Consider the following 25,761-nt stretch of genomic DNA (forward strand, 5'->3'; position numbering starts at 1 on the left):
TAAAAAAGAAAAATGATAAGCAAGCTTGAAAGCTAACCAAACCCTGAAAAGATATTAAATATTTAAAAATAGGAATAGTAGTGTTTCCATACAGCTAACATTTTTTTACTTCGGTCTGTTTTTTATTTAAATATGTAACAGTTTTTAAATCTTTTAAAAGCTTTACTTTTGTGTTTTGCTTCTTATTCTTCATTATCTCAACTGAAATAAATAATGCCTTGCTAAAGAAAAAAAAATTATGAGTATGTTAATTCCCAGCTCTCTAATTCTTTGTTGAGAGAAGAGGAGCAGCTGGTCTTGCTCCTGGGAAATTAACAGGAAATATTCATGGACAAAATTCCTAAAGCAATTATTGCTGGCTTTCCTGGCAGTCCAGTGGTGGAAATCAATAGCCGTCTTTATGGAATACATCTTCATGTACCAAGGGAGTCAAGGAGTGAATAGTGGCTTAGATGTTTAGCTCTTTGCTGATCTCCATCTTTGACAGCTGACAGCATTGAAATGGATAATACTCAGCCCAAAAGGAAAACACTATTAAATATTCCATTTACCAACAGCTGTCCTTTGAAATCAACAAATCAAAGTGTCCTTATTGATAATTTTGGTGAGAACAAGTTGAGAGACTGGCAATTCTTTCATTTATTTATTTAATAAATGTTTATTAACTTTCTCATACTAAGCTCTGGACCAGCTTCTAGGGATGTGTCATAAGATGAGGCAAAATATCCACCATTCCAAGCATCCATGTTAGTGGTGGAGACAAAGAACTAAACCAAAATGCATTATACATAAGAGACTAACGAGGGTTTTTTTCATATAAATTAATTTATTTTAATTGGAGGTTAATTACTTTACAATATTGTACTGGTTTTGTCATATATCAACATGAATCTGCCACAGGTATACATGTGCTCCCCATCCTGAACCCTCCTCCCTCCTCCCTCCCCGTACCATCCCTCTGGGTCGTCTCAGTGCACCAGCCCCAAGCATCAGTATCATGCATCAAACCTGGACTGTCGATTCATTTCATATATGATATTATACATGTTTCAATGCCATTCTCCCAAATCATCCCACCCTCTCCCTCTCCCACAGAGTCCAAAAACCTGTTCTATACATCTGTGTCTCTTTTGCTGTCTCACACACAGGGTTATGAGGGTTTTGATAAGGGAAATATGGAAACCCTGGAGTAGTACTGGAGTATGTTAAAGGGACTGGAGGCACCTACCATGACCTGGAGTGGCCAGGAGGGCTTCCTGGAAAAGTAACATCTAAGACAAAACCTGAGGATGAGTAGGAGGAAGTACTCAGGCAAGTGAAGGCAGGAAGAGGGAGGCAAAAAGTCTTCAAGACAGAGAGAAGGACATATGTAAAGGCCCAGGGACAAGAGCAAATAAGGTGCTTTGGAGAAAGAAACAAGAATACCAACTCTTTGCATGTCTAAAAGTATGGATACTGTAAAGTTTTTACTAGCAAAACCTTATTAGTTAAAAATAATATAATTGCATTAAACATGCATTTAAAAACAATGAATAAAACCTATCTAAACACAGGTAATACTTTGTTAAATGAAAAATGAGTGTTGGTTGTGTCCGACTCGGAAGTATTGTGTCCAAGTCTTTGTGACCCCATGGACTGTAGCCCTCCAGGCTCCTCTGTCCAAGGAATTTCCCAGGCAAGAGTACTGGAATGGACTGCCATTTCCTTCTCCAGGGGATCTTCCCGACCCAGAGATTGAACCTGGGTCTTCCGCATTGCTGGCAGATTCTTTACCATCTGAGTCACCAGGGAAGCCCAAAACAAGTTACGAGAACTACAAAATCATGGCTTGCTAAAACACATCAGAGAACTAAGAAATCAAAGAAACTCAAGTGAAACAGACTCCAAAAAGTGAGTAGAAATCCAATGGTTATCAAATGAATGAATCAATAAGTAAAATGTGGTATATTCATTAAATGGAATATTATTTGGCATTAAAAGAATGAAGTACTAACACATGCTGTAACATACATGGACCTTGAAAATATGCTAAAGCCAATTATAAAAGATCACATAGTATAAAATTTCATCTATAATAAATACATATAATAGATAAATCCATAAAGATGGGAAGTAGATTATTGATTTCCAGGGCTGCAGGTGGATGAAGAGGGAGAATGGGGAACTAGGAGCTGATGGCTAAAGGGTATGGAGTTTCCTTTAAGGTGATGAAAATGTTCTAAAACTGATTATGGAGTTAGTTGCATAACTCTCAATACACTAAAAGTCACAGAACAATGGGTGAATTACATGGTAGGTGAATTATATTTCAATAAAGCTTTTAAAAAAGTAAGTTGCATTTCTATACACTAGAAAGGAACATTTGAAAAATGCATTTTATGGCTGAGTAATACTCCATTGTGTATATGTACCACAGCTTTCTTATCCATTCATCTGCTGATGGCAATTTTGAATTCTATTTGGCAGTATCTCCTTAAATTTAATAAATGCCTAGGCTTTGAGCCAACAATTTCACTACTATGTATACATCCACGGGAGAGGAGTGCCTATGTCCACAAGTTATGTACAAGATTGTTCACAACCACTTTAATAATAGCAAGAAGTGGGGATAACCGTTCTGTCCATCAAGAGTAAAAAGAATAAATAGTCTGTGACTTATTCTTACCTTGAACACTACTTAGCAATTTAAAAGAATGAACTATCTCAAAATGTGTTTACTAAGTTGCTCAGATGTGTCCAACTCTTTGTGACTCTATGGACTATAGCCTTCCTCAGCAATCAATGCAAAGAAATAGAGGAAAACAACAGAATGGGAAAGACTAGAGATCTCTTCAAGAAAATTAGAGATACCAAGGGAACACTTCATGCAAAGATGGGCTCAATAAAGAACAGAAATGGTATGAACCTAACAGAAGCAGATGATATTAAGAAGAAGTGGCAAGAATACACAGAAGAACTGTACAAAAAATATCTTCATGACCCACATAACCACAATGGTGTGCTCACCCACCTAGAGCCAGACATCCTAGAATGCAAAGTCAAGTGGGCCTTAGGAACAAAGCTAGTGATGGAGGTGATGGAATTCCAGTTGAGCTATTTCAAATCCTGAAAGATGATGCTGTGAAAGTGCTGCACTCAGTATGCCAGCAAATTTGGAAAACTCAGCAGCGGCCACAGGACTGGAACAGGTCAGTTTTCATTCCAATCCCAAAGAAAGGCAATGCCAAAGAATGTTCAAACTATCGCACAGCTGCACTCATCTCACACACTAGCAAAGTAATGCTTAAAATTCTCCAAGTTAGGCTTTAACAGTACGTGAACCAAGAACTTCCAGATGTTCAAGTTGGATTTAGAAAAGACAGAGGAACCAGAGATCAAATTGCCAACATCTGTTGGATCATCAAAAAAGCACAAGAGTTCCAGAAAAACATCTATTTCTGCTTTATTGACTACACCAAAGTCTTTGACTGTGTGGATCACAGCAAACTGTGGAAAATTCTTCAAGAGATAGGAATATCAAACCACCTGACCTGCCTCCTAAGAAATCTATATGCAGGTCAAGAAACAGCAGTTAGAATTGGACATGGAACAATGGACTAGCTCCAAATTGGGAAAGGAGTATGTCAAAGCTGTATATTGTGACCCTGCTTAGTTAACTTAAATGCAGAGTACATCATGTAAAATGCCAGGCAGGATGAAGTACAAGCTGGAATCAAGATTACCGGAAGAAATAGCAATAACCTCGAAATGCAGATGACACCACCCTTATGGCAGAAAACAAAGAAGAAGAACTAAAGAGCCTCTTGATGAAAGTGAAAGAAGAGAGTGAAAAAGTTGGCTTAAAACTCAACATTCAAATATTGTAAAGTAATTAGCCTCCAATTAAAATAAATAAATTTACATTAAAAGAAACTCAATATTCAGAAAACTAAGATCGTGACATCCGGTCCCATCACTTCATGGCAAATAGATGGGGAAACAATGGAAACAGTGAGAGACTTTATTTTTGGAGGGCTCCAAAATCACTGCAGATGGTGACTGCAGCCATGAAATTAAAAGAGGCTTGCTCCTTGGAAGAAAAGCTATGACCAACCTAGACAGCATATTAAAAAGCAGAGACATTATTTTGCCAATAAAGGTCCATCCAGTCAAAGCTATGGTTTTTCCAGTAGTCATGTATGGATGTGAGAGTTGGACTATAAACAAGACTGAGCACTGATGAACTGATGCTTTTGAACCATGGTGTTGAGAGAAGACTCGAGAGTCCCTTGACTGCATGGAGATCAAACCAGTCAACCGTAAAGGAAATCAGTCCTGAATATTCATTGGAAGGACTGATGCTGAAGCTGATGCTCCAATACTTTGGCCACCTGATGCAAAGAACTGACTCCTTGGAAAAGACACTGATGCTGGGAATGACTGAAGGCGTTAGGAGAAGGGGACAACAGAGGATGAGATGGTTGGATGGCATCACCGACTCAGTGGACATGGGTTTGGGTGGACTCTGGGAGTTGGTGATGGACAGGGAGGCCTGGCGTGCTGCGGTTCATGGGGTCGCAAAGAGTCAGACACGACTGAGCAACTGAATTGAACAGGACTGTAGCCCACCAGGCTACTCCATCCATGGGATTCTCTATGCACGAATACTTGAGTGGTTTGCCCACTCCAGGGGATTCCCCTCCAGGGGATCTTCCTGACCCAGGAATTGAACCTGTGTCTATTATGTCTCCTGCACTGACAGGCAGATTCTTTACCACTACCACAACCTGGGAAGCCCACTTCGAAATGTAGCACATGGTAAAACTTACTGGACATAATGATGAGTGAACAAAACTAGATAGAAATGGACACAGCCTTATGATTCCATTTATAAGCCACTCAATACAAGGCTACATTTACTCTGTGGTGATAAAAGTAAGAAGAGGGGGCATGTGTGAACAAGAGAAAAAGTAAGACAGGGGTTCAATCCCTGGGTCAGGGAGATACCCTGGAGGAGGGCATGGCAACCCACTCCAGTATTCTTGCCTGGGAAATCACATGGACAGAGGAGCCTGGCAGGCTACAGTCCATGGGGTCACAAAAGAGTCTGATGTTGCTAAACAAACAACAGAAAGAAATATATGAATGATAATGTCATTCTGGAATAAAACTATTCCAACAATAGTTATTATCAAATATTGTAGTTGGCAGTATTTACTAGTCTAATGCTTTCAAGCATAGAGAAACTACATTGTTTTATCTTTACATGTACAAACCAACAAAAAACTCTATTAAAAAGCAAAGGAAGAGATAAGTGAAATTATACCACAGAGTTCACCTATTCCAAAGGCTTAGATGTTTCCATATATCACAATTTAAAATAATTTCTAAATGTTAAATGAATGTTTGCTTATTTAAGGCAAATGTACATCCTTTTATAGGGTGCAAGAGAAAAACAAATCTGGAGGTGTCTCCTTTCAACAAAGCTTTTCTTTCCCAGTTATTTCCAGATCCTAAAGGAGAGGAAGAATGTGACAAGCTGCAAAATGCAGGTGCAAGTAATTGACTAGGCAAGTGTTCTATTGTCATAGAAGCAAAGCACATCAAATTAATGAGGCCCATAGAGACCCAGAAAGCTGGGGCCAATCAGAAGCCTGCCTTGGCATGCTTCAGCATGTGCTTTGGGCGACCTGGCAGCCCTTGTGTTTGTATCCCAGACAACCTACAATTTCGAGGAAAGAGAAATCATCTTCATATTTTTATTGTGTACAAAGATAGGTTTTCATAGAGCACATATTTAAAGCCCAAAAGTCACTATTTTAACTCTATGCCAATTGTATGAAAAAAAAAAAAAAGATTCAATGAAACTTGTTTAGCTTTGCCTTGATGAAATTTGTATCAAGTGTATTGTTTAAAATGTTAAAAAAAAAAAAAAAGGCACCTCAGAGTAAAAAAAAAAAAAAATGATTTCCTGATCTTGCCATTAGCCACTTTTCTATTTGGGCAAGTCTTGTTACCTCTCTGAGCCTCTGTTTTCTTGTTGTTGTTGTTTAGTTGCTCAGTTGTGTCAACTCTTTGCAACCCCATGGACTGTAGCCTGCCAGCTCCTCTGTCCATGGGAATTCCTAGGCAAGAATACTGGAGTGGGTAGCCATTCCCTTCTCCAGGGGATCTTCCTGACCCAGGAATCAAATCTGGGTCTCCTGCATTGCAGGCAGATTCTTTACCAATGGAGCTATCAGAGAAGCCCAAAACTGGGTATTAGCCACAGTCAGACAGTGGCACCTATACTTGCCTCTTCCGCACCCACACACAAAAACAGAATCGTGTCTCCATGGGATCTAGGTAAGGCAGCAAGTGAAGAGTGAGTTCTCCATTCCTCAACCGTTCCTGCTCCATAGGATAGAGGTTCTGCCCACGAGAGGGTGACAAAAAGCCTCAACAAGAAGACTAGCAACAGCCTGTCTATGTTGAGGAACTTAACTTTAATTGAATCAGAATGTGGAACAATCAACAACCCACGGTTTATCAAAAACAATATAGCAATCAGCTAGCAATTACTGGAAGCTACAGGAGAGTATGATGTGAACAGAGGAAGTCAAAGAGAACTTAGCTAAACCAGATCATCCCTGATAATCAAAATTGTGCCTTCTCAGGAGATATCAGCAGTTGCACATCTCAGGGGACACAGATCTCACGGAACTAGTTCAAGGAAAGCAGTAAACAAATGAAGCGAACAATAGCAAGTCTATTGGCTCAAAGGGTCAGTATCCAGAGTTGCCACAATGTATGTAGGGGATATATGAGCTATTCAAAGAAACAGAAGCCCATACACAAGGCAGAGAGGGGGGAATAGAAATTGTATTTGAGGGGACCCAGATGTTGGAGTTAGCAAAGACTTCAAGGCAACGATTATAAACATGTTCAAAGATTTAAAGAAAATCATTCTTAAAGAGTTAAAGAAATGTATGATGATTATGTCTCATCAAATATGGTACCAAAAAAGAGATAGAAATTATAAATCCAAAAATATAGAGATTTTGGAGTTGAAAAGAATAATAACCAGAAATGAAAACTTCACTAGAGGGGCTCAACAGATCTGAGCTGGCAGAAGAATAAGCACATCTGAAGATAGATTGATAGAGATTTTGCAATCTGTAAAACATAGGGCAAAAAGAAAGAAGAAAAAGGAATAGAATCTCAGAGAAAGATGGAACACCATTAACCATACCAACATATGCATAATGGGAGTATCAGAAGAAAAGGAGAAAAAAATATTTGTATATAGACAAAAACTGAGACTCTGTTGCTAGCAGACCTACTTTACAAGAAATACAAAGGGAAATTGTTTAGACTAAAAGCAAGATTATTAGACAATAATTTGAATCTATACACAAAAAAACAAAGTGCTAGTAAAAGCAATTCTGTTGATAATTATAAGACAGTTTAATTGTATGTTTTTTTTTTCTTAACTGATTTAAAAAGCAGTTGCATAAGACAATATGTATATAATTGTACTGTTGGGCCAATAACATATAGAAATGTAATGTATTTGACAATAGCAGCACAGAAGAGCTTTGTAAAAACAAAGCCATATTGGAATAAGAAAACGACACCAGATGGTAACTCAAAGTCATGAGAAGAAATTGAGAGACCCAGAAATAGCAAATAAGAAGGTTAATATAACAAACTCTATAAATATATACTTGTCCTCCTTTCTTTTTTCATGTGTACTTGCTCAGTTGCTTCAGTCGTGTCCAACTATGTGGACCCCATAGCCCGCCAGGCTCCTCTCTCCATGGGATTCTCCAGGCAAGAATACTGGAGTGGGTTGCCATTCCCTTCACCAGGGGATCTTCCTGACCCAGGGATCGATCCTGCGTGTCTTAACATCTCCTGCATTGGCAGGCAGGTTCTTTACCACTAGCGCCCCCTGGGAAGCCCCAGAGAGGTGTTCTCTGAACTCGTTACTATCAAATGAGACAACCATAGTACTTGCTATATCTGAGAAACCTTACCATTTATATGATGTCATCTAATATATAGTCACAGGCATATGTAGAACATAGATATATTTCCCTTTTTATTTATCCAGTTCCTAATTAGCAAAAATACTCAAACATAACTACCAGATAATTACCAATGAATACAGCCCTAGAATGACATTTATCTGGTAAGCATTAAAGCAAAATTCAAATATTATTTGCTGCCATTATGACTCATTTTTCAAAGAACATTTTCTTCTGCTTTATTTCTACACACGCATGCCATTTAAGGATATAAAGATGCTCTTCCATGGAGCAAATGAGCTTTCTCAATGAAAAGTGGAGAACATCATTAGTCTCACCATGTTGGTTTTCTTCTAAGATCTGATTTTTGTCACAGTACACTACTTGTTTCCTATCATCAAAATCTGTCACACAGTATCTTGAATAACTTTGTTTTTTTTAGCTTTCTCTTAACAATATAACATAATAAATAGCAGTTTACACTACTCATGGTTTGGTAAACAACTCAAATAGAAACTGTCTAGACTTCTAAAACTATGGAAAAATAATACTCCTTAACCTAAAGTTTTTCACCTCTCAAACCATCTGTAATCTGATGGAGATTATACAATCCATATATATGCTTTTCTTTTTTTTTTTAGTTCACAGATAATCTAATAACTTTTTAATGCATTGTGATTAAATATAGAGTGATTTAACATCAGAAAATTTATTAATGTGGTTTACTGTACAGACTCAAAGACAAAAATATCTGAGAATTAGCTCAGTGTTTCCTATTTGCTATGCTTTTTCTTTTAAAAAAATTCTTTTTCTGGATAGGCTTGAAAGTTGGGCTTTAATTTTTATTCTGCTGCTGCTAAGTTGCTTCAGTCGTGATTGACTCTGTGCGACCCCCTAGATGGCAGCCCACCAGGCTCCCCCATCCCTGGGATTCTCCAGGCAGGAACACTGGAGTGGGTTGCCATTTCCTTCTCCAGTGCATGAAAGTAAAAAGTGAAGATGAAGTCACTCAGTTGCAAGAACACTGGAGTGGGTTGCCATTTCCTTCTCCAATGCATGAAAGTAAAAAGTGAAGGTGAAGTCACTCAGTCGCAAGAACACTGGAGTGGGTTGCCATTTCCTTCTCCACATATATATGCTTGTTAATCCAGCATTTCACCCCTCAGGAAATCTTTATATACACTTAAATAATTAGGATTTATTGGTGTCATTTAAAATGGGTCCAGGTGAGCACTGTGTGGCAAGTTGAGGTTATATTCTGTTAGAGTTCTGTGGAAGCAAACAGCAAGTCTGAGAATGCTGAGTCTCTTTTTCATCAAAAATAAGTATAATACATATTGTCTGTTTCATCAGTAGGCCAAGAAATAATTAGAGACAAGATGAGGCATAATTCAATGGTGGATCATAGTCCACGTGCTGAAAACTCTACTACGAATAACATTACCTCTTAGCTACTCTGCAGAGAAATTTTACACCCTTTAGTTGTATAACCTGAACAATTCTAGTTCCTGAAGATGTAACACTCATATATATCACCACATGCCATAATGCATAGGTTAAGTTCCTTAGATGCATTATATGTGGCTTATATTTGGGGGGCTACATCTCCAAGTTTGCTATGGGTGTAATACATCTTCAAGTTACACTCTGGTTGTAAAAGCCACAATCTGTGTCAACAGAACTTTTATAAACATCTCTGAATTCCACTGAGCATCCAAATATTATGTGCACGCATTCATTTCTAATCACTCAAGCCAGCAACCTGCCTTCCTCCAAATTCCCAAGTCCTAAGGGACAAAACTATTCATGAGGGCAAGTGAACTACAGATTCTGTAGAGATTTAAGAAAACAAAAGGTCAGTGGTAACTCTGTGAATTTAGAACAGAATATCAAACTGTTTTCCATTTTCTCTGAAGGTTAAACCTAGACAGCATATTAAAAAGCAGAGACATTACTTCGTCAACAAAGGTCCATCTAGTCAAGGTTATAGTTTTTCCAGTAGTCATGTATGGATGTGAGAGTTGGACTATAAACAAAGCTGAGAGCCGAAGGATTGATGCTTTTGAACTGTGGTGTTGGAGAAGACTCGAGAGTCCCTCCTGCAAGGAGATTCAACCAGTCCATCCTAAAGGAGATTAGTCCTGGATGTTCATTGGTAGGACTGATGTAGAAGCTGAAACTCCACTGCTTTGGCCACCAGTGTGAAGAGCTGATTCATTTGAAAAGACCCTGATGCTGGGAAAGATTGAGGGCAGGAGGAGAAGGGGACGACAGAGGATGAGATGGTTGGATGGCATCACCAACTCAATGGACATGGGTTTGGGTGGACTCCGGGAGTTGGCAATGGACAGGGAGGCCTCGCGTGCTGCGGTCCATGGGGTCACAAAGAGTCGGACACGACTGAGCGACTGAACTGAACTGAACTGAAGGTTAAAAAGAGAGGAAGGCTTAAATAACAGATGCTAGACACACAAAAAAAGCTGCCCAAGTGTTGAGTGACAAGATATAGGAGAAAAAAAAAAAAAAGCTACTAAGAACCACATTTGGAAAGTTCTACCTTTGTAATAAGTAGACCATGTCCTCTGAGAGAATTTCCAATACAATTCCTCTGGGAGACGGCGAGTGATGCAGAAGCGTGGTGGAGATGCTTTGCAAGTCTCTTCCTGATCTATGACTCCATGAAACTACCTTCAAGAGTTAAGAAAAACCACACACTGCATCTGGTTCCTGAAGTCACAAGACCTTGGTCACATCAAGGTAATATCTTCTGCTTTTGATACATATTCAGATAAAAGCTCTTCCAAATTCCTTTATTTATTTTAACCTTTACCACAAAGATTTCTCTCTCTCAATTAGCCTCTGCTCATTCAATCCAATGTACATAGAAAGTGGAGGGTAGGATAGAATTATATTATAATTATACTGTGATTACCATCATCACAATTACATTGTTTTCCTTCCAAGTTCATTATTTAATATCCCAAATCTAAATAATTAACAAGAAAGCATGGCCCTTATCTCTGCTCCAGTAGTACAGTTAACAAACACTGGGATACTTAAGATACAATCTCATTTTTATATTTATCTCTTATGGAATTTTCTTAAATTTGGTTTTAGGCTGAAAAAAGTATGAAATGTCAAAGAGAAATTATGACCACATGCCATGCAGACATACTCAAAAAGAGTGCAATAGATTATGACCAACAAAAAGCTGATCCAGTGATTCACAGAGAATGTTAAATACCTTTCTCAAGATATATAATCAAAATAACCAAGGTATATAATTTTTTAGGATACACATACACTTGTCTCACTCATTTATCTCACTAGAAAAGAACCATAGGAGTCAGTAGCAGATAAAGGAAACCTCAGCTGAATTATACTTCAAGGGTTTAAAAAAAAAGACATTGTAGTTAACAGGTGTTTTTCAACAATTTATTGAACTTCTGAAAGCTATTATAGCCATGAAATAGATGTATAGGGTAAGGTAAAACAGCATGCTTCCCTGAGAAAAAGCAATTTCAAGATAACTCTTTACCCTCTTTTTCTTAGTAGATTGGTCTGGGACTAAAAGCCAACAGGTAAAGTTATTAAAATATGTTTTTGTAGACACTTTAGTGAACAAGAACTACATCAAGATCTCATTAATATTGTCGAATATAATTTCTCTTCATTGTCTCTGCAAAGGAATAACCTTGTTCCTCTCAGTTTTCATCCATCCTCTCAGGCCAAAATTGCAGAGCCTTATCGCCCTTCAAGAGATTTCCCATGCAAAAACTGATAGAGGAGAGCTTGGTATTATGGAAACATCATTGGCCTGGGGACTAAGAAACCAGGTTCTAGTTGCAAGTCACCAAAAACCTAGGGGATCTGAGCAGTCTTTGTCCAAACTGGGCCTCAATTTCCTTATCTGTGAAATGGGAAAACTTGTAAATAAATAAAAATGAGTTCTAAAACATCTTTCACTTTTTCTAATTTTTAAAAATAGGCTTTGTTTTGTGGAGCATTTTATATTTTTTCCTTTTTTAAAAATATAAATTTATTTATTTTAATTGGAGGCTAATTACTTTACAATATTGTATTGGTTTTGCCATACATCAACATGACTCCACCACAGGTATACACGTATTCCCCATCCTGAACCCCCCTCCCACCTCCCTCCCCATACCATCCCTCTGGGTCTTCTCAGTGCACCAGCCCCAAGCATCCAGTATCATGCATCGAACCTGGGCTGGCGATTCATTTCACATATGATATTATACATGTTTCAATGCCATTCTCCCAAATCATCCCACCCTCTCCCTCTCCCACAGAGTCCAAAAGACTGTTCTATACATCTGTGTCTCTTTTGCTATCTCACATACAGGGTTATCATTACCATCTTTCTAAATTCCATATATATGTGTTAGTATACTGTATTGGTGTTTTTCTTTCTGGCTTACTTCACTCTGTATAATAGGCTCCAGTTTCATCCACCTCATAAGAACTGATTCAAATGTATTCTTTTTAATGGCTGAGTAATACTCCATTGTGTATGTACCACAGCTTTCTTATCCATTCATCTGCTGATGGACATCTAGGTTGCTTCCATGTCCTGGCTATTATAAACAGTGCTGCAATGAACATTTGGGTACACATCTTTCAATTCTGGTTTCCTCGGTGTGTATGCCCAGCAGTAGGATTGCTGGGTTGTATGGCAGTTCTATTTCCAGTTTTTGAAGGAATCTCCACACTGTTCTCCACAGTGGCTGTACTAGTTTGCATTCCCACCAACAGTGTAAGAGGGTTCCCTTTTCTCCACACCCTCTCCAGCATTTATTGCTTGTAGACTTTTGGATTGCAGCCATTCTAACTGGCGTGAAATGGTACCTCATTGCAGTTTTGATTTACATTTCTCTGATAATGAGTGATGTTGAGCATCTTTTCATGTGTTTGTTAGCCATCTGTATGTCTTCTTTGGAGAAATGTCTATTTAGTTCTTTGGCCCATTTTTGATTGGGTCGTTTATTTTTCTGGAATTGAGCTGCAGGATTTGCTTGTATATTTTTGAGATTAGTTGTTTGTCAGTTGCTTCATTTGCTATTATTTTCTCCCATTCTGAAGGCTGTCTTTTCATCTTGCTTATAGATTCCTTTGTTGTGTAGAAGCTGTTAATTTTAATTAGGTCCCATTTGTTTATTTTTGCTTTTATTTCCAATATTCTGGGAGGTGGATCATAGAGGATTCTGCCGTGATTTATGTCAGAGAGTGTTTTGCCTATGTTCTCCTCTAGGAGTTTTATAGTTTCTGGTCTTATATTTAGATCTTTAATCCATTTTGAGTTTATTTTTGTGTAAGGTGTTAAACACCTGGAGTAACAGGCAAATTTGGCCTTGGAATGCGGAATGAAGCAGGGCAAAGACTAATAGAGTTTTGCCAAGAAAATGCACTGGTCATAGCAAACACCCTCTTCCAACAACACAAGAGAAGACTCTACACATGGACATCACCAGATGGTCAACACCAAAATCAGATTGATTCTATTCTTTGCAGCCAAAGATGGAGAAGCTCTATACAGTCAACAAAAACAAGACCAGGAGCTGACTGTGGCTCAGATCATGAACTCCTTATTACCAAATTTAGACTCAAATTGAAGAAAATAGGGAAAACCGCTAGACCATTCAGGTATGACCTAAATCAAATCCCTTATGATTATACAGTGGAAGTGAGAAATAGATTTAAACAGTGCTGCAATCAACATTGGGGTACACGTGTCTCTTTCAATTCTGGTTTCCTCGGTGTGTATGCCCAGCAGTGGGATTGCTGGGTCATAAGGCACTTCTATTTCCAGTTTTTGAAGGAATCTCCACACTATTCTCCACAGTGGCTATACTAGTTTGCATTCTCACAAACAGTGTAAGAGGGTTCCCTTTTCTCCACACCCTCTCCAGCATTTATTTATTGCTTGTAGACTTTTGGATTGCAGCCATTCTGACTGGCGTGAAATGGTACCTCATTGTGGTTTTGATTTGCATTTCTCTGATAATGAGTGATGTTGAGCATCTTTTCATGTGTTTGTTAGCCATCTGTATGTCTTCTTTGGAGAAATGTCTGTTTAGTTCTTTGGCACATTTTTTGATTGGGTCGTTTATTTTTCTGGAATTCAGCTGCAGGAGTTGCTTGTATATTTTTGAGATTAGTTGTTTGTCAGTTGCTTCATTTGCTATTATTTTCTCCCATCTGAAGGCTGTCTTTTCACCTTACTTCTAGTTTCCTTTGTTGTGCAGAAGCTGTTAATTTTAATTAGGTCCCATTTGTTTATTTTTGCTTTTATTTCCAATATTCTGGGAGGTGGGTCATAGAGGATCCTGCTGTGATTTACATTGGAGAGTGTTTTGCCTATGTTCTCCTCTAGGAGTTTTATAGTTTCTGGTCTTACATTTAGATCTTTCATCCATTTTGAGTTTACTTTTGTGTATGGTGTTAGAAAGTGTTCTAGTTTCATTCTTTTACAAGTGGTTGACCAGTTTTCCCAGCACCACTTGTTAAAGAGATTGTCTTTACTCCATTGTATATTCTTGCCTCCTTTGTCAAAGATAAGGTGTCCATAGGTGTGTGGATTTATCTCCGGGCTTTCTATTTTGTTCCATTGATCTATATTTGTCTTTGTGCCAGTACCATACTGTCTTGATGACTGTGGCTTTGTAGTAGAGCCAGAAGTCAGGCAGGTTGATTCCTCCAGTTCCATTCTTCTTTCTCAAGATTGCTTTGGCTAGTCGAGGTTTTTTGTATTTCCATACAAATTGTGAAATTATTTGTTCTAGCTCTGTGAAAAATACCACTGGTAGCTTGATAGGGATTGCATTGAATCAAAAATTGCTTTGGGTAGTATACTCATTTTCACTATATTGATTCTTCCGATCCACGAACATGGTATATTTCTCCATCTATTAGTGTCCTCTTTGATTTCTTTCACCAGTGTTTTATAGTTTTCTATATATAGGTCTTTAGTTTCTTTAGGTAGATATAGTCCTAAGTATTTTATTCTTTTCATTGCAATGGTGAATGGAATTGTTTCCTTAATTTCTTTTTCTACTTTCTCATTATTAGTGTATAGGAATGCAAGGGATTTCTGTGTGTTGATTTTATATCCTGCAACTTTACTATATTCATTGATTAGCTCTAGTAATTTTCTGGTGGAGTCTTTAGGGTTTTCTATGTAGAGGATCATGTCATCTGCAAACAGTGAGAGTTTTACTTCTTCTTTTCCAATTTGGATTCCTTTTATTTCTTTTTCTGCTCTGATTGCTGTGGCCAAAACTTCCAGAACTATGTTGAATAGTTGCGGTGAAAGTGGGCACCCTTGTCTTAGTCCTGACTTTAGGGGAAATGCTTTCAATGTTTCACCATTGAGGATAATGTTTGCTGTGGGTTTGTCATATATAGCTTTTATTATGTTGAGGTATGTTCCTTCTATTCCTGCTTTCTGGAGAGTTTTTATCATAAATGGATGTTGAATTTTGTCAAAGGCTTTCTCTGCATCTATTGAGATAATCATATGGCTTTTATTTTTCAATTTGTTAATGTGGTGTATTACATTGATTGATTTGTGGATATTGAAGAATCCTAGCATCCCTGGGCTAAAGCCCACTTGGTCATGGTGTATGATCTTTTTAATGTGTTGTTGGATTCTGTTTGCTAGAATTTTGTTAAGGATTATACCTTTCACTTTTAATGGAGAAACAAAACCATTGTTTTTCTTTCTTCATTTCATATACATGAATCAATTAATGGTGCATTAGAGCCTAAATTTGAAAGAGAGAACTATTTCTAAATAAAAATATCCAAAGATAACTTCAAGACTTTAGTATAGATGAAGATTTTTTAAAGACTTTTTCAAAGACTTCTCAAAGGAAAGCACTGGCGTTCATTAAAATTAAAAACTTCTGTTCATCCAAGGACATCCTTCTGTGTGTGTGCGTGCAGTTCACTCAGTCGTGTCCAACTCTTTGCAATCCCTGAACTGTAGGCCACCAGGCTCCTCTGTCCACGGAGTTATTCAGGCAAGAATACTGGAGCGAGTTCCCATTTCCTGCTCCAGGGATCAAACCCACATCTCTTGCATCTCCTGCATTGACAGGTGGTTTCTTTACCATTGTGCCTCCTGGGATGGCATCACCAACTCAATGGACATGAGTTTGAATAAACTGTAGGAGTTGATAATAGACAGGGAAGCCTGGCATGCTGCAGTCCATGCATGGGGTCACAAAGAGTTGGACACAACTGAGTAACTGAACTGAACTGTGCCACTTGGGAAGCCCCCATACTACACTTGATTTTAGCCAAAAGGCCAAGAACCAAGTGAGTGAATGTGCAAGTAAAAGTGTGGGAAAGATATCTTAAATACATGTGTCTCATGCATATAAAGAACTATAAATCAGGAAGAAAAATATAAATAACTCAACTCTAAAACAGAGGCAAAAGATTCAAACAGATCATTCACAAAAGTCGATATCACACTGGCAAATAAAGAAATGAAAAGGAATACAACATGACTAATCATCAAGGAAACACCAATTATAAACACAGATAGTTTTACAAGCAACACAGTGGTAGAGCATTAGTGTAGGTATAGAGCAATGGGAACTCTGATTTCATGCTGCTGGGACTAAATTGTAAAAACCACATTGGAAAGCAATTTTACCCCAAGTGGACACACTGAACAGAAATGCATAATATGTACCCTGAAAGATACATACAAGCATATTCACAAAAGCATTATTCAGAATAACTGAAACCAGCAACACCCAAACACCCAGCAAAATGAATAATTTGTGAAATATTCACCCAAGAAATATAAATACACTATTCCTAGATGAAACAGTATATACTGAATCCCACAAACTTGTTGAGAAGATATCAACCTTAAAAGATACCTACCAGATAATTGCAGCTACATAAAGTTTGAAAACAGTCAAAATTAGTATCAAAATTTGGTAATAAAAATTAGAAAAAGTCCCCACTATCTTTTGCATGAGCAATAGTTAATGATAGGAAGAAGCATAAGAGATGAATTATGGTGTGCTGGTAATGGTAGCAATCAAAAATTAACTTCTACTTTTAAAAATATTCGGTATTTTGTTGACAAAATAAGGGGTCAACAACTTAACTGCATACACTACCTCCACAATGACTTATGCTTAGTGATCACATTATTAGCTGATTTCAACATCACATCCTCAGAGTCTTTGTGACCACTGTATGAGTGCAGTACCCTTCCCCTATCTTTAACCCTTCACTCCGTTGTTTTTCTTCCTAAAGTTTTCACCTGCTAGCATGTGTTTAAGTCCATATTCTACTTTCCTCTTGGGGAGGGTACAGACTTGAAACTCTTTTTGTATCCTCATTATCTGGGACAGTGGCTGAAAGAGAGAATTTTTACTTCTATTTTAGCAGTCTTTCTTTTTTAATTATTTACTTTCTTTTTAATTATTTACTTTCTATTTTAATTATTACTTCTATTTTAGCAGTCTGGTTTTTAATACACCTATTTCAAATAGCAATCTAATCTGTAGTCCTTAAAACTCAAACATTAACATCTATTGATTATTACATATTTCATTGTCAAATGTCAAATCAAAATTACTCTGATTAAAAAAAGCAAAGAAACCAATTTCTATATAAATTTTAGCACAAAAAAGTTTTAATTGGAATACTGCTGAAAATAAAACTAGCTTTGAAGTGGGGAAAAAATGCTGTTTAACTCTGGTTCTCAAGATTTTTGCTTTCTTCCCTTACCAGCTCAGTTGGACAGATATTTCTTGATAGTCAGTTACGAGGTAGGTACTAAAAAGCCAAAGATGAATTAGACATAATCTATACCTTAAATGTAGCATTAAGTAGGAATAGCAAAGAAACAGACCACTTATGCTACTTCAGAGACAGATGAAAGAGGAATTTAGGAGAAATGGAATCTTCTGAAATGTGTAGTTCCTGAAACATAACCAGCTTACTTTCCAATATAAGAGCCATTTCTTCCTATTAATACGTAGATGTGTGAAACCTCAAGTAGAAAAGTGCTTTATTATTTAGCAAGGTGAAATTTTCTTTTGCTTCTCTATGATTTTTATTATGCATTTTAATATCTGACTTGTTCACATTAATTTAAATCAGTCCCATTGATGATGCTGGAGGAGGTTAACGTTACAGTAATTCCCATGCTGGGTGTTATATGCAAGAGCAGAAAAAGCAACATAAAAACAATGCGGGTACAAACACTCTTGTTGATTTAGGTGGGTTTTCCTTCACTTTTCTCATTTTGAAGATACTTAGCACACTCGCCATATACTATTCATAGGGGAAAATTTTACTTAGAGCCTATATTAATGGCTATAATAATATATGATGTATAATTACTAAACATACTATATATGTTGCTGTTTGGTCACTAAATCATGTCCAACTCTTTTGCGACCCCATGGACTGTAGCCCACCAGGCTTCTTTGTCCATGGTATTTCTCAGACAAGAATACTGGAGTGGGTTGCCATTTCTTTCTCCAGGAGATCTTCCTGACCCAGGGATCAAACCAGCAGTTCCTGCCCCCTCTCCTGAAATGCAGGCAGATTCTTTACTGCTGAACCACTGGGGAAACCCCTATACTGTATATAATTAACTATAATGATTCTAGACTATAATTTAAATTATATTTAATTTATAATACATTTTGCCACTTATTAAGAATTATAGTAAAAGAGAGAAGATGGAATTCTTGGTAAAATTAGGGATTTTACTATTTGTGAATTTCAGTTGTGTCTCTAGAATTACCATGAATAGAGGAAAAAGGCAAAATCTGGGAATTCTAGTCCTAGGAGGCTAGTACAGTTACCTTCAGAAAGGTCTTTTAACCTCTTTCAGCCTAAGTTTCTTCATCCGGGGGAGCAAAAAAAAAAAAGAGAAGTTGAAGAAGATAATTCTACGGTTTTTTCCAAGTTCTAAGTGTTCTAAACATGTCTTATAAATAATTAAAATCTTGCTATTACCTCTCCAAGTAATTGAAGTACAAACCGCTACTTGTGGTCTGTGAACAATCCAGACTTTTCTCTATGTAAACATCATCAACTGCATTATTCAAGACAAGCTGTTGTTACTGTTGTTGAGTCACTAAACTGTGTGTCCAACTCTTTTGGGACCCCATGGACTGTAGCCCACCAGGCTCCGCTGTCCATGGAATTCTTCAGGCAAGAATACTGGAGTGGGTTGCCATGCCCTCCTCCAGGGGATCCTGAACCAGGGACTGAACCTGTGGCTCAACCCACAGCTCCTGCACTGCAGACAGAATCTTTACCACTGAGCCACTGGGGAAGTCCATTCCTGACTATCAAAAGACTGGCATACGCTAGTGCTGTCCAAACCTCGGGAGTAATCAGAATCACTAGGAATGGTTTTCTGTTTTTTGTTTGGTTTGGTTTTATGGAATCAGAGTATCTCATCATACAGCCTGGAGTCTGTTGTTTTTTTTTTAATTTCTTCCTCTGATTTTGAGGTGTAGCCAAATCTGTGAACCACTGTTATAAACAACAAATCTTATGAGTTCTGAACATTGAGGGACCTCTGTGCTCTAGATTAGTTTGGAAAGCTAATAATAATGTGCATTATTGAAATTAATTTATAATTGTTTCTTGATCAGCCAGTGATTGTACAAATTGACAGTGGTAAAACCCTACTGCTGCTGCTGCTAAGTCGCTTGAATCTGTCCGACTCTGTGAGTCCCCATAGACGGCAGCCCACCAGGCTTCCCCGTCCCTGGGATTCTCCAGGCAAGAACACAAGAGTGGGTTGCCATTTCCTTCTCCAATCCATGAAAGTGAAAAGTGAAAGTGAAGTAGCTCAGTTGTGTCCGACTCTTAGCGACCCCATGGACTGCAGCTCCTCCATCCATGGGATTTAGGGGTACAATAATCAACCCAACTTTTCATGCAACCAGAGGATCACATTCAAATAGACTCATATGTTATTTTTCAAATTTCATAACAATAATAAGTATTACACCTTACATCAGTATAGTGTTTTATGGATTACATTGTGCTCTACATGAATCCTCATTTGAATCTGACTTAGTTATGTTATATCCATTTTAAAAATCAGAAAATTAAATCACAGAGGTAATCATTCCAGGATCACACAAATTAGAAGTAGCTTGAGTTTAAACAAAAGGCTTTCTGACTCTAAACGCTTTTTATCTAATCTCATAAATAGTAAAAGCTGTTTAGTCTTTTTTTTAAATTCATAAACAATGAAAACTAAACTAGTGTTTTTATAACTTAAGTTTAACTTGAATTTAGACAGGTAAGAAATCTTTTCTAAAAGATTTGTAAATATTTTTCACTTATATGACTTCTAAGTCAGAATCACTCTTATCTCAATAGCTCAAAATTAATATTCAAAGTGATCTTAATTCTACTTTTTAAGCCCCATTGAAAAACCTGGTGAAAACGCTCTACTAGGCATTGCAGTGGGTGAAAACAATCTCTCCCCTTAGGCAGCAAACAGATCTGAATGCAACAGAAGAAAGTTTTATAATAAAAACAGAAAACCAAAAAGTGTAGCTGTCAGCCAAGAGAAAATTCCACAGGGGCATCCTTTAATAAGAGCAGAGCTGCTAAAACACAGCAGAAGAGCAAAGACTTTGGTGTTAGATGAACCTGGGTTGAAATGCATGCTATGCCATCTAATACTCATGTCTGCTTGGGCAAGTCATCTTATTAATGAAGATATATATAGGCTATATTCTATTGTATTAGTCTTGTATTGCTGCTGTAACAAATTGCCACAAATTTGGCTGTTCAAAACAGCACAAATTTAATCTCACAGTTCTTGAAGTCAGAGCCTGAAGCAGCTCTCACTGGACTAAAATAAGATGTTATTAGGGCTGCTTTTTGGTGGGGGGGAGCTCTAGGATGAGTCCATTTCCTTGCCTTTTCTTAGTTTCCGGAGACTGCCAGAATTCCCTGGCTTGAAGCCACATCCATCTTCCAAGCCAGCAGTGACTGGTCAAGTCTTTCTCTGCGTCACTCTGACACTGGCTTTGCTACCTCCCTCCTCCACATTTAAGGGTCCGTGGGATTGGGCCCACCTGGATAAACCAGAATAATCTATTTTAAAGACACCAGATTAGCAAACTTTATTCTATCTTCAACCTCACTTCTCCTTTGCCATGTAATAATCATTCATAGTTTCCAGAAGATACAAAAATTAAGAGGCAGAGGCAAATCAGAGAGAGGTCTAAGATACTGTCTAGCATCCTAGAGTCCTTCCTACTTTGACATGTGTTTTTTAGCCAGAACAATAGACAGGATCTCTAAAGAAACCACACAAAGTGGAGAGCACTTAGGTATGAAAGATCTCCATTTTATACCCCCCAGATAGTTGAATGACATTCATAGGGAGCCATGTCTGTTAAATTCATGGATAGTTGGTTGGGGTGCTTTGTTTGTTTTAGGGTATATCTAAGGAGTCGGTCACTGTCTCATTTGTCCAAAAATTAAATGTAAGATGATCTATTATGTATTCTGGGTTTTACTGGAAAAATATAAGAAATCTTCTGGTGGTTTAGTTTGCTAAGTCGTGTCCAACTCTTGAGACCCCATGAACTGTATGTAGCCTGCCAGGCTCCTCTGTCCATGGGATTCACCAGGCAAAAATACTGGAGTGGGTCGCCATTTCCTTCTGCAAGAAATTCTCTAGAGTCTGACAAAGCAGAATTCTTTCAGGAGTGTCATTGGGATCAAAATGCCTAGGTTTTCATTTCAGTTACTAGTAAATAATAAGAATGTCTCTAAGTGTTAATTTCCTGTCTGCAAAATAGAGATACTGTGTTGCATGAATACTATAAGGGGAGAAATCATCCTAAGTTGCCTAATACCATTTTCAGCACAATAAGTGGCAAGCATTGCTGTATCCTAGATAGTTCTACTCCTTGACACAGTCTGAGTTGACTTTAGTTTCATTGACTCAATTTAGCCATACTTAAGTTCAAAGCCAGGCTTCCTTGGTGGCTCAGCGGTAAAGAATCCATCTACCAATGCAGGAGACAGACACAGGCCCAATCCCTGGGTCTGGAAGATCTCCTGGAAAAGGAAATGGCAATACACTCCAGTATTCTTGCCTGGGAAATTCCATGGACAGAGGAGCTTGGCAGGATACAGTCCATGGGGTTGCAAAGAGTTGAACACAACTTAGCAACTAAACAACAACAAGTTCAAAGCCTCTAAGAACAAAGTCTTCATGTTTCTCAGGGGAATAAACTCCTTCTCCTCCTCTAGAATTTACTTTCTGCTCTGAGGAACAGGATGCCAGTACCAGCAACTATATTGATATGGAACAAAAGTGGTGACTTATCCATGACGTTCTTCAAAACTGGCCTGGTGCTCCTTTTCCAAAGTCCTGCTGTTGAAAGGACTCCAAGCGTTCATTCATTTTGTTGCACCACAGCTCCTTTTTCTTGAGCCATAGATGAGCTTAACACAATTTTCTTACAATGCCTTGTATAACCACGGTACCCCAAATCCAGCTTTCTTCTAAGCATGTTCCAAAACTGGCCTACCTTGAGACATCCTTATAATTTTTCTGGGAATTATTCTTGTATCTAGGTAACTTACCTGAATAACATTAGTCTCAAAACTGTTAGAAGAGGGAATGAAAGTCAGTGAAATAGTAAGACAGGTAAATATCAATAATATAGTAAATTCTCAAATAGTAACAAATGTGAAGACATTTATTATTTTCTGCTCCCCTTTTCTGACACAGAAATAACTCCCTCAATGTACCAGTCATCGTATCAGACCCTTTGGTCACACTCTTGTTTAGAGCTGGAATTTGACCAAAGTCAAGCCAATCAAATTTCCAACATAACCACTAGTCTGGAGTTTTCATGGCCATATACAAGCCACAGGCCACTGCCAAATGACTAATCTAGATCCCTCATCAGTCAAATTCCCAGAAAGAGAATATTATTGTCCATTATCAAGTAAATGAGTCAAGTAGCCTGGGGTCAGGTGTCCATTATTCACTATTGAGTTGAACAGTGAAGTTGCAAAAAGAACTAGGAGTTGCCACAAACTAAAGAGAGAGAGACAGGGAGATCCTTTAGAACTGTAATCCAAAACTTGAATGAATAAACAGGACTAAATAAAATGGATCTGAATAGAAAATGTAACTCCCACAGAGGTTTGAAGTTGACTGATACTGCTTAAAATAAAAGGATGATCAAAGGTCCTTTGAGTTTTTGTAACATAGCATGACCATGGCTATAAATTACTTGAAAGTAAACTAAGGATCCTCATTCCCAGGCACCAGGCTATCCCAGAACAATTTCCTAAAGGAGATGTCTTTCATGTGATATTTCCAGCAAAACATTCCCTGCCAATAACGGTTGGTTTTCCATGACAGTTGAATATTACCTCACCCATTACACAGGTGCATAGACAGAGGATAGCAGATAACTGAGGGTAGAAAGCCACCAGCAAGGACAGTGAAGCCCTTGCTATAAAACCATAAGAGGAAGGTCCTTAATGACCAGCAAAGCCCTGGCTTTGACCACAAAGGGTCTACAGTAAGAACAATAAAGTCCCTACAATTTGCCTAGCAACAGGAACCTCAATTCTCAAGAGGTCAACAGTCAGAGATTTTGAAGAAGTAGATCAAGACATTCAGAATGGATCCAGAAATTAGGTTAAAGGAGCACTCCAGAGAACTGAGCCAACAGAATAACATGTGCTATATTAGGGATGACTGGCTACTTCTGGTCAGCGCTGCTGCTGCTAATGCTAAGTCACTTCAGTCGTGTCCAACTCTGTGCGACCCCGTAGACGGCAGCCCACCAGGCTCCACCATCCCTGGGATTCTCAGGCAACAACAGTGGAGTGGGTTACAACTGCCTTCTCCAGTGCATGAAAGTGAAAAGTGAAAGTGAAGTCGCTCAGTCGTGTCAGACTCGCAGTGACTCCACGGACTGCAGCCCACCAGGCTCCTCCATCCATGGGATTTTCCAGGCAAGAGTACTGGAGTGGGATGCCATTGCCTTCTCCATCTGGTCAGTGAGAAGATACCGATTTTCCATACATAAAAAAGGTTTTGATGGTCTAAAAAGCTCACAATGAAAGCAAAAGACATGCAGATAGCTGTGTCTTCTTTGCAAACATTAGCTATAACATCCCACAAATTGTGTGAATCAAAAAATTATTTTACAATCCCTCTTACTAGAAAGTACTGCCTTAAGTATCTTGTTAGTACTGTAGAACCTAAAATAGCTAAAATCTAAGTGGATCTGACCAGCAATATCCTTCCTCTTGGTGATCATGCAAAAAATGAGTAATCCTAACTGATTGTCTCATTGCTCCCACCTCTTGGGTTGAAAAAATAGGTTAAAATTTGATGAGGGAAGACCTATGTAAGATCTTACCATACACACCCAAATGATAATAAGAGAGGGAGCAGGAGGAAACTGGAAGGTTTCAAATATATTTATAAGATGATGGTAGTGATGGTTTCATGGGTATATACTTATCCCCAAACTCAAGCTGTATATGTTAAATATGCATGCCTTCTGGCATGTCAATCATATCTCAATAAAGTAGATTTTAAAAAAAGAAGAATCATCCAGGAAATGTTTTATCTCTCTTCCTGGTAAGTTATAATTTCTTTTAGCACTTTTTTTCAGCTGGAATATTTAAGTAACAGGAAAAGTTGCTTATTGCCTTATAGTGACTTCCATGAAATTCTATGAAATGCAACATTGCCATGAAATGCATCATTTATGACCTTGGATAGACAGCTTTTTGACTATATTGTGTGCTACAGTCCTAAGAAAAAAAATTTTTTTAATTAGCTCTGATGGGTGTGGTAAATCTCATGAATATATTAGCCATTGCTGCTGAGAAACCGTTTATTGTAGATCTAGCCAATCTGTGTATGCATATGAAGCAGAACATGTAAATGAATTGTTTAACTATTTTCAGATAACTTCCTACCACCTTTATCCCAACACATTCCTCTTCAAGCTTGTTTTATTAATAAGCATACTTTATAGAATGCCTTAGCATGGCTAAGGAATGAGAGACACGGGGTGGAAAGATGGCAGGAAAGATATTGCTAATACAAGCTGAATATATAAATTCATTAATCACACAGACCACAATCTATTATTCAGCAGCTGACATTACAGTGTGAGATCAGTTCAGCCCCTGGCTCCTGCTCCTATCAACTCAATACATATTTATCAAGGCCTTACTCTCACCAAGCTATCACTCTGGTGAGAGGCTGCAGAGAAGAAAGAGAGGGAGGAAAAAAGGGAGAGGGGGGGTTAGGCACTGCCCAAGGAATACTGCCCTAGTTAGGAAGACGCAATACACATATGGGAAACAACCAAAGATCACTACTCAAGTATTGCTATGTTCTTTCTTCCTCTGCCCAATAATTATTTAGGGCAATTCCTTGTCTACCACTGGCTTCCCAGGTGGCTCAGTGGTAAAGAATCTGCCTGCCAAGTGCAAGAGATGCAGGAGACATGGGTTAAATCCCTGGGTCGGGAAGATCCCCTGAGCATTAAGTGGCAACCCACTTCAGTATTCTTGCCTGGGAAATCCCATGGACAGAGGGGTCTGGCAAGCTTCAGTCCATGGGGCCCCAAAGAGTCAGACATGACATGCTTTAGTGACTGAGCATGCACGCACAATTGTCTACCATTACCGCTACCATAAGGTATTTAAGAGAATAGGGACTCAGGTCAGTTATTTT

Source organism: Oryx dammah, unplaced genomic scaffold (genome assembly GCF_014754425.2).
Source record: "Oryx dammah isolate SB20612 unplaced genomic scaffold, SCBI_Odam_1.1 HiC_scaffold_22, whole genome shotgun sequence".
NCBI classification, from domain to species: domain Eukaryota; kingdom Metazoa; phylum Chordata; class Mammalia; order Artiodactyla; family Bovidae; genus Oryx; species Oryx dammah.